Source organism: Apodemus sylvaticus, chromosome X, assembly GCF_947179515.1.
Source record: "Apodemus sylvaticus chromosome X, mApoSyl1.1, whole genome shotgun sequence".
In the NCBI taxonomy this organism is placed as follows: domain Eukaryota; kingdom Metazoa; phylum Chordata; class Mammalia; order Rodentia; family Muridae; genus Apodemus; species Apodemus sylvaticus.
Window position 1 is genome coordinate 12,054,424 of NC_067495.1, and position 14,230 is coordinate 12,068,653.

The 14,230-nt window shown below is 43.9% G+C and overlaps 1 pseudogene; it reads left to right on the plus strand.

The window, feature by feature from the left end:
• Positions 1–2,292: 2,292 nt before the first annotated feature.
• LOC127675535 (pyruvate kinase PKM-like) lies at positions 2,293–4,536 on the plus strand (annotated as a pseudogene).
• Positions 4,537–14,230: the final 9,694 nt, after the last annotated feature.

Genomic DNA, 14,230 nt, shown 5'->3' on the forward strand with positions numbered 1-14,230 from the left:
ATGTCTTGACCCTCGTTACAGCCTATGTAAAAGTTGTCAAAGTGATAAACTCCAGGCTCCTCTAGAAGGCAAGTCCCTGCCCACTCCTGTGAGTGATTATCTACCTTATGTGAATAAATGTGGGAAGTCTGTCCACAATGAGAAGCACCCTATATACTGGGGCCTGGACTGATAGAAAAAGTAGAAATCCAACTGTGCATTGACCATTTCCCCCCACTTCCTGGTAGCCTACACTCACAAACTGTGAGGCAATTCCTTCAGTTGCTTTTCTCGGGTATTTTGACAAAGTAACAAGACGATGAGGTAATGTAATTGTCTCTTTAATATCTCCCATTTTAACGGATATGTGGTGCTTACGTGTACAGTGTCTATAATGCCAGTGATGATTCTGAGTGCCACCTAAATATCTGTGCCCAATTCTTGGCGTTTTCTTTCCTTTTTTATATTTGTTTCATTTTGCTTTTGGGTATCTGCAGACTAATCTCAGGGCCTTGTGCTTGCTGGAAATTTATATAGCAGTGAGCTATACTCCCAGAATTTCTCCATTTGTTATTTTATCTAATAGCCTTTTGAAGTCACTTCTAAGCAACATTTGCTCATTCAGGGATCACATAATTTCCTGTGCTTATTTCTGAGAGTTCTGTATTCTTGCATTACACCACTGACCCTGGCGGAGCCTAGTTCACTTTTTAATATAGTGAGAGGTTGGGACCCAAGGACATTCTGTTGCCTGCTGATCTCCAAGTGTCTTAGCACATTGCACTTGTCCCTTATACAATTGACTGTTGATGTGAGTGACAGTTTGTGTCTGGGCTACCTACTAAGCCCTATTCATCTACTTGTTCTTTCTTTTTCTTTGTGAGATATAGGGCCTCACTGTGCTGCTCATGTTGGCCTTACATTTGGAATCAATCAAGCCACCTGCTTCTGTTTCCTAACAAGCTGGGATTCCATTCAGGAGGCTTCACGGTTGTTGCTGTTGTTGTTTTCTTCATTTTATTCAGAGTCCTTCTATGTAGTCTGTCAGTTGAAACTTGCCATGGAGACCAGGCTAAACTCAAGTTTGTGTTGACCCTCTTGCATTTGCCTCTTCCGTGGTGTTATTATAGGAGAGCACCATCTCATGTGGACTCTGATCTCTTTAGTAGGACCACATGGGCCGCCATCATGGCTTAGATCCAGCGCTTCAAGTCAGTCCACCCCCACAGCTACTCCATCTAGGAGCTGCTGGAGCAGGTGTAGGAGCCAGTGCTGCAGAGCCAGATCGAGGCATAAGCCATTGCCACTGAAAATGAAACCGTGAAGTATGGCTTTGATGGAAGCCGGCACCTGCCACCTCAAAACAGTTCTGAGAATCCTGAGAGTCCCATGTAGGCATTGAAGGGAGTCACTGTGGTAGTGAAGGAGTCTGCAGGCCCCACAGTGTCCCTGGAAAAACTAGAGAAGGGCAGATCCAGAGAAGATTTTTTTTTCGAGACAGGGTTTCTCGAGACAGCCCTGTCTGTCCTGGAACTCACTCTGTAGACCAGGCTGGCCTTGAACTCAGAAATCCACCTGCCTCTGCCTCCCAAGTGCTGTGATTACAGGCGTGTGCCACCACCACTCAGCTGAGAAGATGCTTTTTAAAAGTGGATTCACAAACCATGTGGAGATCTATCATCTGTGCTGCTGCTGACTGTAAAGGGCAAGAAGAGTCTTTTGCAGTGGACTCACAGTTGAATGAGAGGCACAGAAGTCTTCTGTAACAACTTCTCTCCCCACTCCCACCTCACCCCAAAAAGAAACTCTTTGAAGAGAACTCCTAAAAATTGGGATAAGGATGCTGAGGTGTAGCTCTTCACAGTTGATGGCTTCTGGTGGGGTTGGAAAGGACTCAGTAATCTTTAAGGGACTGGCTACCAGGAATTGATTGGTCCACGCTCCATTGAGCATGTGGACAACACAAAATGGACTTAGTATTTTTTTCTTCTTTTGTTTTGGTGGAGGTCTTAGGAGTGGGAGTGGGCCTGAGAAAACTGGGAAGTAAATGGGATCAGGGAACACGTTATTTGAAATTTCCAAATAATCAATAAAAACATTAAGTTTAAATTAAAGAAAGGGAGGTTCTGAGAATGATCATCTTCAAAAATTAGGAGAGGGGAGGTTTCTAGAAAATGAGGAGAGGAATGAGAGGGAAGAAGAGGAGAAGTGAAAGTGGAAGATGCAAGAAAAAAAAGGAATAATAAGGGAGAGGAGAGATGGAGGAAGAGAGAGTGCGTGTAAGGACAGCAGTGAGGTGTCCTGACTCTGCAGATGTCCAGTTTAGGTATCGCAGCAGGATCCAGGGTCCACCGTACTGTGCTGAAGACCTCAGGAACCACGCCAAAGCCACACAGCAAAGCACAGACTATGTTCATTCCGACCCAGCAGCTTCATGCAGTCATGGCTGACACCTTCCTGGAGCACATGTGCCACTGGTACAGTGACACCACGCCCATCAGGGCCACAACACTGGCATCCTTTGTACCATTGGTCCTGCTTTCCGATCTGTGGAGATGCTGAAGGAGATGATTAAGTATAGAATGAATGTGGCCCGGCTGAATTTCCCTCATGGAACCCATGGGTTCCATGCAAGACGATCAAGAGCATCCATACAGCCACAGAAAGCTGATTCCATTCTCTAGAATCCTGTTTCAGTGGCTCTAGACACAAAGGGATCTGAGATCCAGATGAGGCATCAAGGGTAGCAGCACTACACAAGTGGAGATAATGAAGGGACCCTGGACAACCCTTACATGGAAAACTGTAATGAGAGCATCCTGTGGCTGGACTATAAGAACATCTGTACAGTGGTGGAAGTGGACAGCAAGATCTACGTGGACAACAGGCTCATTTCACTGCAGGTGAAGGAGAGAGGCACTGACTTCCTGGTGAATGGAAGTGGAGAATGGTGGCTCCTTGGGCAGCAAAAAGGGTGTGAACCTCGACCATCCGAATTTCTTCAGGTGAAAATTCTTTGTTTAGATCTGTACCCCATTTTGGTTGGAACTGGAAAATATCCTAAGCGAGGTAACGCAATCAAATGAATACACATGGAATGCAATCATTGATAAGTGGATATTAATTAGCCCTGAAGCTCTGAATACTGAAGATACAATTAGCATATCAAATGATTCCCATAAAGAAGGAAGAAGAGGGCCCTAATCCTGGAAAGGCTTGATCCAGCATTGTAGGGGAGTACCAGGACAGAGAAAAGAGAGGGGGAAAGATAGGAGAATGGATGGAGAGAAGAGGACTTATGGAACATATGGGGAGGGGAGAACTGGGAAAGGGGAAGGCTTTTGGATTGTAAACAAAAAATATAGAAAATAAATATATATATATAAAAGAAAAAAAAAAGGGTGTGAACCTACCCGGCACTGCTGTGGGCCTCCCTGCTATGTCAGAAATGGACATCCAGGATCTAAAGTTTGGAGTGGAGCAAGATGTAGGCATGGTGTTTGCATCTTTCATCCACAAGGCAGCTGGCATGCATGGGGTTAGGAAGGTCCTGGGAGAGAAGGGGAAGAACATCAAGATCATCAGGAAAATCAAGAACCATAAAGGCGTCCATGGGTTTGATGAGATTTTGGATGCCTGTGATGGGGTTGTGGTGGCTTGTGGTGACCTGGACACTGAGATCTTTCTGGCTCAGAAAATGATGATCAGACGATCCAAGCAAGCTGGGAAGACTGTCATCTACGCCACACAGATGCTGGAGATCGTGGTCAAGAAGCCACGCCCCACTCCACCCCACCCATGCTGAAGGCAGTGATGTGGTCAGTGGCCAGTGCCATCCTAGATGGAGCAGACTACATCATGCTCTCCCAAGAAACAGCCAAAGGGGAATACCCTCTGGAGCCTGTTCCCATGCAACACCTGATTGCCCGAGAGGCAGAAACTGCCATCTACCACTTGCAGTTATATGAGGAACTTACCATCTGGTGTCCATTAACAATGATCCCATAGAAGCTGCTGTAAAGATGCCTTAGAGGCCTCCTTCAAGGGCTGCAGTGGGGCCAGGATTGTGCTCACCAGGTCTGGCAGGAGTGCTCACCAAGTGGCCAGGTACAGCCCTCGTACTCACATCATTGCTGTGACTTGCAGTCCCCAGACAGCTCGCCAGGCCCATCTGTATCTCAACATCTTCCCTCTGAGGTACAGGATGCCTGGACTGAGGACATTGCCCTTCATGTAAATTTGGCCATGAATATTGGCAAAGCCAGAGACTTCTTCAAGAAGGGAGATGTGAGCCTGGCGGTGGTGGTGCACGCCTGTAATCCCAGCACTCTAGGAGGCAGAGGCAGGCGGATTTCTGACTTCAAGGCCAGCCTGGTGTACAGAGTGAGTTCCAGGACAGCCAGGGCTACACATAAAAACCCTGTCTCGACTGTCTCGAAAAAACCAAATCCAAAAAACAAAGAAAAAAAAGGTGTGGGAGATGTGACCATTGTGCTAACCAGGTGGAGTCCTGGTTGTGCCTTCACCAACATCATGTGTGTAGTGCCTGTGCCTTGATGGCCCTCAGGAGCCCCTTCTCTAGCCCCTCTCTTTTCCCCTCCCCAATCCCATCCATTAGGCCAGCAATGCCTGCAATGTTCACTCTTAGCCATAGTGTGGCGCTTGTGGGATGGGACACCAGGGGAAATTAATGCCTGTGAAACCCACCCCCACCCCACCCCTGCACCAGAGCCCAGCTATCTATTACATGACCTTACCCAAGCCAGGGGTGAAGGAGGAATGCAGGAATGGAAACCTTTATCACAAACCTTTATGGACTTTAACGCAAAAGGGCAGCAACATCTCTATGTACTTTGCTCCTATAGAAAGTTACCCAGTGAATTCCCAGCCTTGGCCTGTAGTCAGGAAACAGCAAGAGTAGGGGCTGGGGGGCAAGGGGTACAAGGTTCCAGTGTTGATTACTTTGGGCCCTGGCCCTGGCCTTGGCCCTGACTTGCTTTCTCAACAGCTTTGGCCTCCCCCACATCTTGTGCATCCACTCCTCTGCCACTGCAGACAAGCTCCGCCTTGTATTCTGCAGCATCTCCAGGCCTGTTGCTATAGTGACCACCTGAATGTCAATAAACAGCAGCTAAAGCCAAAAAATACAAAATAAAAAAATGAAAAGACTTTTTCAAAAGGGCATTCCCTGAGTGACCCATGTTCTCAAACCAGGTAAGGATGTCACGATTATCTGTTCAACTGTAACATCGTAGCAATTAATACATTGAAGAAGTTAGCACACTCATAATAATAACAATCTTGCAACCTTGCCACAGGCTGAGTGAAAAGCTTTGAAAGCATGAGTCTTTAAAGAACACTTCGTATCTAAACCATAACAGGTCTGTTTTGCCCCTTGCTGCTTCGTGGTTTGGTGAGGTGACGAGTTTTGTGCCATGGCTCTACCTCATCCCGGGCTAAAAATAGACATGGCTAAGGGAGGACAGACTGAAACCTGCGCAACCATAAACACAATTTCCTCACATCACGAGGTTTGTCTCTTTTTCTTTTTTTCTTGTCACAGTGTGGTAAATTCACTAACACAGTTGCCTGCTCAAGCAGGGCAGGGAAGAAGCTGTTTCTAAGTCATTATTTCCCATGGGAGGCTGTCTCTGAAATGAAAAATCCTGACATTTTCTTGATCATTTTCTGTCGAGCCAGAGGAGATTACTAATGTGAGAAACCCCCACCCACCCACCCACCCACACAGCACACGCAATGTGAGCCCATCAGAGCATATGCACCCTGACTTAAGGGTTATAGGTGTGAGGCCACTGCCCCCACAGTATATGCTCTATGATTTATGGGTTATAGGTGTGAGACACCCTCATAGGACATGCACCATGAGTACTGGTATAGAGATGTCAGTCCCTCACAGAACATGCATCGTGAGGTATGACTTGGAAGCTGGAGGTCTCATAGTACATGCACCATGTGTGCTGGGTTACAGGCCTGAACATCCCACAATTACAGCTATAAGTCAACATCAGTATATGTGCCGTGCATGTTGGGTTATAGGCATGCACCTCCCACACACAGCACATGCACCACAAGTACGGGCTCGCCTGTTTGACCCTTGCACTGTATATTCACAATGATTGGTACTCTGCAGGTATGAGCCTCTCTTTCGATATGCAACATGTGCTGGGTTAGTGGTGTGAGGTCCTCACAGTATGTAATTATGGAGTTTTATATTACAGCCATAAGCCTCCGACTGTGCATGCACCATGAACACTATGTTCTAGACATGAGCCTCTCCCAGTGCATGCTTGTTGAATGCTGGCTTATAGGCAAGAGCTTCCCACAGTATATCCACCATGTATAATGGCTTATTGAGTCTCAAAGAGTACATTCACAATAAATGCTAGGATATAGGCATGGACCAACTATAGTACCTGCACAATGCATGCTTGGTTATAGGTCTTAGCTTCCCACAGTCCATGTTGCATGAGTCCTGGGTTACAGCCCTAAGTCCACCATGTTACATGTACCATGAATGCTAGGTAACAGGCATGAGCTGCCCACAGTACATGCACCACAAGGGTTGGGCTATTGGCATGAAACCCTCAATATCGGTGGTTTCTTATAGCCATGAGCTTTCCTCAGCAAATGCACCATGAAGGCAGGGATTCAAGTGTGAGACTACATGCCCCATGAATTGTGGGTTACAGGCCTGAACATCCTAGAGTACATGCATGAGGTCTGTGTTAAAACCACGAGGCCACCATATTACATGCACAATGAATGCTCAGTTATAGGCATGAGAACCCCCCCCCCCATAGTATATGCAACATCAGTGATCGCTTATAGACATGAACCTTCCTCAGTAAACGCACCATGTTTGCTGGGTTACAGGCTTGAGGCTCCTACTGTATGCACCGTGAGTGCTAGAATTACTGTTGTCATAGTACATGTGCCATGAAGTCCAGGATACAGGCTTGAGCCTTCCACACTATACGCACCATGAAGTCTGAGTTATAGATGGAAGTCCCCCACTGTGCATGATTCATGAGTACTGGGATGCAGGTGTGAACTTCTCACACTATATGGACCGTGAGTGTTGAGCTTGTCACAGGTACCATGCACCATCATAAGTGCTGTGTAACAGCTGTGAGACCACAGCGGTACACGCACCATGAATGCTGGGTTGAACGGCACAAGCCTCCGGCAGTACATGCACCATAAGTTCTGGGTTTGAGTCCTACACAGAACATACACATCAGATGCTGTCATAAATGCATGACCCTCCCAAGGTGTAAATGCATCATGACTGTTGGGTTCGTGGCATAAGTCTCACAGAACATAACCCACGAGTGCTGGGTTACAGGCCGGAGACTCACAGAGTATATGCTGGGCTGTAGGCACGGACCTCCAACACTACACACACTCTGAGGGCTGTGGGTTTTGTCTCACATGATATTTTCAGAAGAAGTGCTGGGTTATGAGCATGTACCTCCTAAAGTAATCCAGATGAGGCCTGGGTTGGAGAAGTGAGCTTACCACGGTCCGAACACGTAAATTCATTACAGGTGTATGCCTCTAGAATACCTGCACCTCACCGGCTGGTGTAAGGGATGTACCTCCCACACACCACACGGTACATGAACCGTGATTGCTGGGTTACAGGCATTTCCTCCTCCAGCATTTGAACTATGAAGGCTGGGCTGCAGGCATGATGCTTCCAAAGTACTTACACCATAAATTCCAAGTTAGAGGCATCAGTCTTTCACAATGCATTGCCTTGTTATAAGCACAAGCCTCTGGCAGTGCATGCAACATGATTTCTGGGTTACTACTGGGTTGAGTCTCCCGCAGTAGTGTTGTAGGTAAGAGCACAGTATATGCACCAAGAGTGCTGGATTCATAGTGTGAGTCTCCAGCAGTTCATAATCCACCAGTGCTTGGTTACAAGACTGAACCTCCCAGAGTACATGCAGCTTGAGAGCTGGGATCCAGGTGTCAGCCTCACACACTACATATACAACAAGTGCTATGTTGTAGCCATAAGGCCAGCAAAGAATATACGCCATAAGATCTGTTTTACGGTTATGAGCCTGTCACCGTACATGCTCCAAGATTTCTAGGTTTCTGGTATGAGTATCACCCAGCACATTTATAATGAGTGCTGGCTTATAGACATGAGCTTCCCACAGTACATGCACCATGAATTCTGCATTACAACATGAGCCTTCTATGGCACATGCACCATAAGTTCTGGTTAAAGGCATGAGCCTCACACAGTACACACACAATGAGTGCTGGATTACAGGCATGAGCCTCCCACAGCACGTGCACCATGTGTGCTGGGATACAGGTGTCAGCCTAACATAGACTAGGCACCATGAGTACTATGTTACAGGCATGAGCTCACCACAGTAACTGTGCAATGGATGCTGGGTCACAGGGGTGAGCTGCCCACAATATTTGCACCATGAATTCGGGATGACCAGCTTAAGAATAGCACCATATATTCACAATGAGTGCCTGGGTTTAGACATGTTTCACACAGTACATGCACCAAGATGGCTGGGCTACTAGTTTGAGTCTTTCACGGCACATCCAAAATGGCTGTTGGGTTATAGGCATAATTCTTCCACAGTACATGAGCAGCGTCTCTGCAATCACCGTGGCCAGCGGAGTGTGGGAGGCAAGATGGTATAATTGGGTTCAGCGCTACTCAGTAGCTGGTGTTGTCTCAAGCTTCGAGAGTCTGACCTCAAGCAGTTTATTTTAGGTATATTTAAGCACAACACAATTTAGCAAAATGTTTCCTGGCGATAATTAGTTCAATCTTCCATGCACAACAACGTTTAAGCTATGACTACATCCAAATTCTTTGTAAAGAACAAGTGACATCTTCCTTAAAGCTGGGTTTGCTGAGGAAAACAAACTGAAAATAAGGGATTGGAGGGGGATCCAGAGTGATCTAGACCAAACAGATAGGACGAAAATCACCAAAGGCCAAGTCTGCTCCAAACCCTCTGGGCAGAAAACAGGTTATACATCTCCCCCTTTGAAGAGACAGCCCTGTGTGTTAGACATTCCTGGTTCCCCTAGTGCTTTTCTATGAGCACAGGGGCCTACCACATACATGCACCATGGTTTCTTAGTTATAGGCCTATGTCTTCAACAGGGCATGAACCATGTGCTGGGTTATAGCCATCAGTATCCCACAGTATTTGCACTATGACTGCGGGGTTATCACTGCTACCATCTAACAGCCTATACAGCAGATGCTGGCCTACAGGCTTGAGTCTCCCATGCTACCTGCTCTGTGAGTGTTAGCTTACAAGCACGAAGCTGACAAAGTACATGCACCGCGATTACGGCTTTACAGGCATAAGTCTGTAGTACACCCATCCCCAGTGCTGGGTTACCTCCATGAGCACTCGACAGCACATGCACTGTGAATGTTTGAGCAGAAGCCTTAGCCTCTCAGAGTACATTCACCATGAGTTCTGGGATAGAAGTATCAGCCTCGTGCACTGCATGCAGCATAACTGCTGTGGTATCTAACCCTGTGCCCATCACAGCACATGCACCATGAGTTCTGGGTTATTGGATTGCTTTGTTTTGTTTTGTCTTGTAAGTCTTGTATAGTACATTCACAATGAGTGCTGGGTTATAGGTTATAGTCGCTCACAGAACTATATGCACCTTGAGTGCTGGGTTAACGGTCTGAGTCTTCCAAAGTACCTGTTCCATGAATGCTGTGTCATATGCATGAACCTCCCACAGTGTGTGCGCCATGCTGCTGGGTAACAGACCCCAGCTTCCCCCAGTACATGCACCATGAGTGCTGGGTGATAGTCAAGAGCCTCCCACAACACATACTTCATGTCTATTCACAACCATGAGCACCCCAAAAATACATACACTGTGACTTCTGGGTAATGGGAGTGAGCCCCCATGTACATGTATCATGAATCTTAGTTATGGGTGTGAGCCTCACACAGTGCGTGCACCATGAGTGCTATATCGCATACTCACAGGGCTTCTGGACCCCATCCCTCACCCCAGCTCATGGACTGTATCAGCTGACAATCCACAGGAGCTGAAGACCCATAAACCATCACTTCTACAACAGTACAGAATTGCACTGATGCACTGGTATCACAACATTTTTGCTGTTGTAATTGGACCACCATTTTCAATGTGTTTTTAGCAATCCATATCTCTTAGGAACATATGTGCTACCACTGCCGCTCTGATGCAAGCAACTTCTGAGCTGTACAAATAAACTAGTATGTATGCTTTTGTTGTAAATGGATCCTTAAGTGAAAATTTCTGGTTTCTTTGGCAACTCAGTCTTGTCACGTGATGTTATTTTGGAAGCTAAGTGAGAGGATATTCTGCTGAAGCGGACACATAAGAGGATTTTTTTTTCCTGAAGCAAACACATGAGAAGGCATATGATGTTTTGCTGGAGCGGATGCTTGAGAGGGTGTGTGATTTTTTTTAAAAGAATATAAATATAACCCCACAGATACACTGTGCAACACTTCACGGGGCTTCATTGACGATATGTTCTTGCATCGCTGAACCTTGTGACACTTTCCTGGTCCTCAGTAGCCCCATGCAACTGGGTCTTCACTTCGTAGAGAGAAATGCACAGAAGTAGTTCTCATGGTATTCCAGATGATTTGGCAGAGCACTGTAGTTTCTTTCTGATTGAGTCTGTGCTACTGATTTGTGTTTCCTGTTTGCTATTGGACTGGACTGCCACTACTGATTCATGTTTGGTGTTTGCTATTGGACTGGACTGCTGAGATCCTAACAACGAAGATTGCAATCGCCCCAAAGAACTACTTCTAAACAGGTACACAACCAAACTTTTGGTCTGTGGGCTAGAACGGAGGTAGGTAGAAGTGTTTAAGAACCCTAAGTAAAGTAGGTTTTGAAAACTCAAAGCCTACAGGATCCCATTGTTGTTCAATCAGGATTCTACAATTCTAATCTTATGTGCTCTTCTTCCTTTAAATCAATAATATATTCTATATGTACATGAATTTTAGCAGAAACACCATTGTGAGGTATTTTAGTCACATGCACATGTGTTTTTCCAAAGAAGCCATTGTTCATCGCCTCAGTAATAGATGTATATGCTGTGCTCTCCTGTTAAATTCTTGTTTAGTCTCTTTGGGTTCTGTAACAATAATAATTTTATGTATCCTGCATTCTTGGAAATCGATCACTGCTCTGTAACAATATACCTCTTTGAGGATCATTCATAGAACATTTTATGGTTCTAAATGACTTTCAACATGTTTTTTTATTTAATCCAGGTCCTTTAGAAATGTATGTGATGACAATCTGATGCAAGGAACATTCAAGTTGTACAAGCAACTTAGTTCACTTTGTTGTAAACAAAATGGAGATTCTGCTGCAGTAGTAGTGCATGGGTTTAGGCAACTATGCCATTGTGAGGTGTTTTAGTCAAACGCGCATGTACTTTTCAAATATGTATTTGTGTAGGGCTTCAGTAACTGATGTGTGTGCTGCTTTCTCCTGCTTCATCCTTGCTCAGTCAGTGTGCCGGGGCATGCTACAGTAATACTCTCGTGTTCTCTGCTTTTCTGTAAATCAATCAGTGCTTCTCGTACAGTTCATTTATGTGAGATACATCTGTATAACAAAGGTCTTGCTGTTGTAAAAGTGCTAACATATTCACTGTGTTCTTAACAACTCTGGGAGACATAGGAACATAGGTGCCGCTGTTCTGATTCAAGAAACGTCCAAGTTGTACAAACGAACTCATAAGCTTTCTTGTAAACTAAGTTTAGATTTTGCTGTACCAGCAGTATGTTGATATATGCAAATATGCCATTGTAGTATTTTTGTCAAATAGGCATGTGTTTTCTGAGAATCCTTCTGTGTACTGTTTCATTTACAGAGGCACATGAGCCTTGCTCTCCTATTCCTTTCCTGACTGACCAGTGTCAAAGCACTGCTATACTGATATTCTCATCTGCTTTCCTTTCCAGTATATCAATTGCCACTTCTGTTACAGAACAGAATTTCTTTGTTGGATTGGCGCTACAGAGTTCTTGCTATTATAATACTACAAACATTTTCACTGTGTTTTTTCTAGCATCTGAGAGACTTGGAGATATAGACACTGTTGTTTGGATTCAAAAAAATCCAAGTTGTATGATTTCTGTTGTAAATGGAGTTCAGAGATCACTGCAGTAGTGGCACATTGGCATGCTCGAGTATGTCATTGTGCCATATTTTAGTCAAATATGTGTGTGTGTGTTTCAAAGATGCCACTGTATGCTGCTTCCGTCATAGATGTAGATGCTGTGCTCTCCTATTCTGTTCTTGTTTCATGTCAATAATAATCTCACGTTCGTTTTTTTGTACATCAGTCACCACTTCATTACAGTACATCACTGTGACATTCGTCAATATAACAACATCCTTGCTGTTGTAAAACTACTATAATTTTCACTATGTACAAAAATCCTGGTCTACTTAGGAACTTATGCAGTGCTGTTCTAAGCAAGTAACTTCAGCATTTTAGGAATGATTACTATATGTTTTGATGTAAATGGCATTTAGATATCTCTGCGGTAGTAGTATGTTGGTATAGGCAAGTATGGCCTTATATAATATTTCAATATCATATGCATATATTTTCCAAGGATACTACTGTGTACTGCTTCAGCAAACATTCACCTAATAGAGACTAAACCAGATATCATCACCTGGATCTATAATCATCCCAATTTCATATGCCTAAGTGCCAGCATTAAAACACATTAAATAATAGCCAAGACAATATGTCTCCCCTGGAGTTCAGTTATCCTACCATAGAAGGTCCTGAATATTTCAACATAGCTGAAAAAAAATGACCTCAAAACAGCCTTATGAAGATGATAGAAACCTTAAGGAGGAAATTATTAAATCCCTTAAAGAAATTCAGAAAAACACAAGAAGTGCGAGGGAAATGAATAAAACTGCTTAAGACCTGAAGACGAAAGATGAAGACTTTCTATGAAGAAAACCCAAACCTGGGGGAATTCTGGAAGTGAAAAACTTGGGAAGTTGAACAGGAACTACATAGGCAAGCTTTACCAACAGCATGCAAGAGACAGAAGAAAGAATATCAGTCATTGAAAAAGTTAAAAAGAAATGGATACATTGGTCAAAGAAAATGTTTACAACTCTTTACACAAAATATCCATGAAATCTGGGAATGAATGAAAAGACTAAATCTAGGACAAGAAGAATCTCAGATCAAAAACAAGAAGTACACAGATCACCAAATAGATTGTACCAGAAAAGAAAGATGCCTAGGCTTATAATAATCAAAACAAACATACAGAACAAATAAATAGTATCAAAAGTTTCAAAGAAAAAAAAACAAGCAACATATAAAGGCAGACCTGTTAGGACTACACCTGACTTCTCAATGAAGATTCTAAAAGGCAAAATGGTCTGAACAGATGTGCTAAAGTCTCTAAGAGACCACAGATGCCAACCCAGACTACTATACCCAGCAAAATATCTAATCACCACTGATGCTAAAAGTAAGATAGTTCAGATAATTTCCACTGGGGAATTCCTACAGCTGATAAACATTTCCAGCAAAGTGACTGGATACAAAATTAACTCACAGAAATCAGTAACCCTCGTATATACAAAGAGCAAACAGACTGAGAAAAAAAATCAAGGAAATGACATCTTTCACAATAGCATCAAATAAAATAAAAAATACCTTAGGGTAACTCTAACGAAGTAAGTGGAAGGCTTATATGATAAAAACTTCAAGTCTTTAAAGAAGATATCAGAAGATGTAAAGATTTCCCACACTCCAGGATCGGTGAGATTAACAGTAAAAATGGCCATCCCACCAAAATTAATCTACAGATTCAAGGAAGTCCCCATCAAAATTCAAACACAATTCTTCATATATCTTGAAAGGACAATTAATATCACACACTGGATTACTAAAGCAATCCTAAACAATAAAGGAACTGTGGGAGGTCTCACCATTCCTGACCTCAAGTTGAACCACAGAGCTACAGTAACGAAGACAGTGTGGTAATTAGCACAAAAATAGACATGCTAATCAATAAAATCAAATTGAAGACCCAGACATAAACCCACACACCATATGTACACCTGAGTTTTCTTTATAAATACACACTGGAAAAAAAAGTATCTTCAATAAATTCTACTGGATGTCTGCAAGTAGAAGAATGAAAAT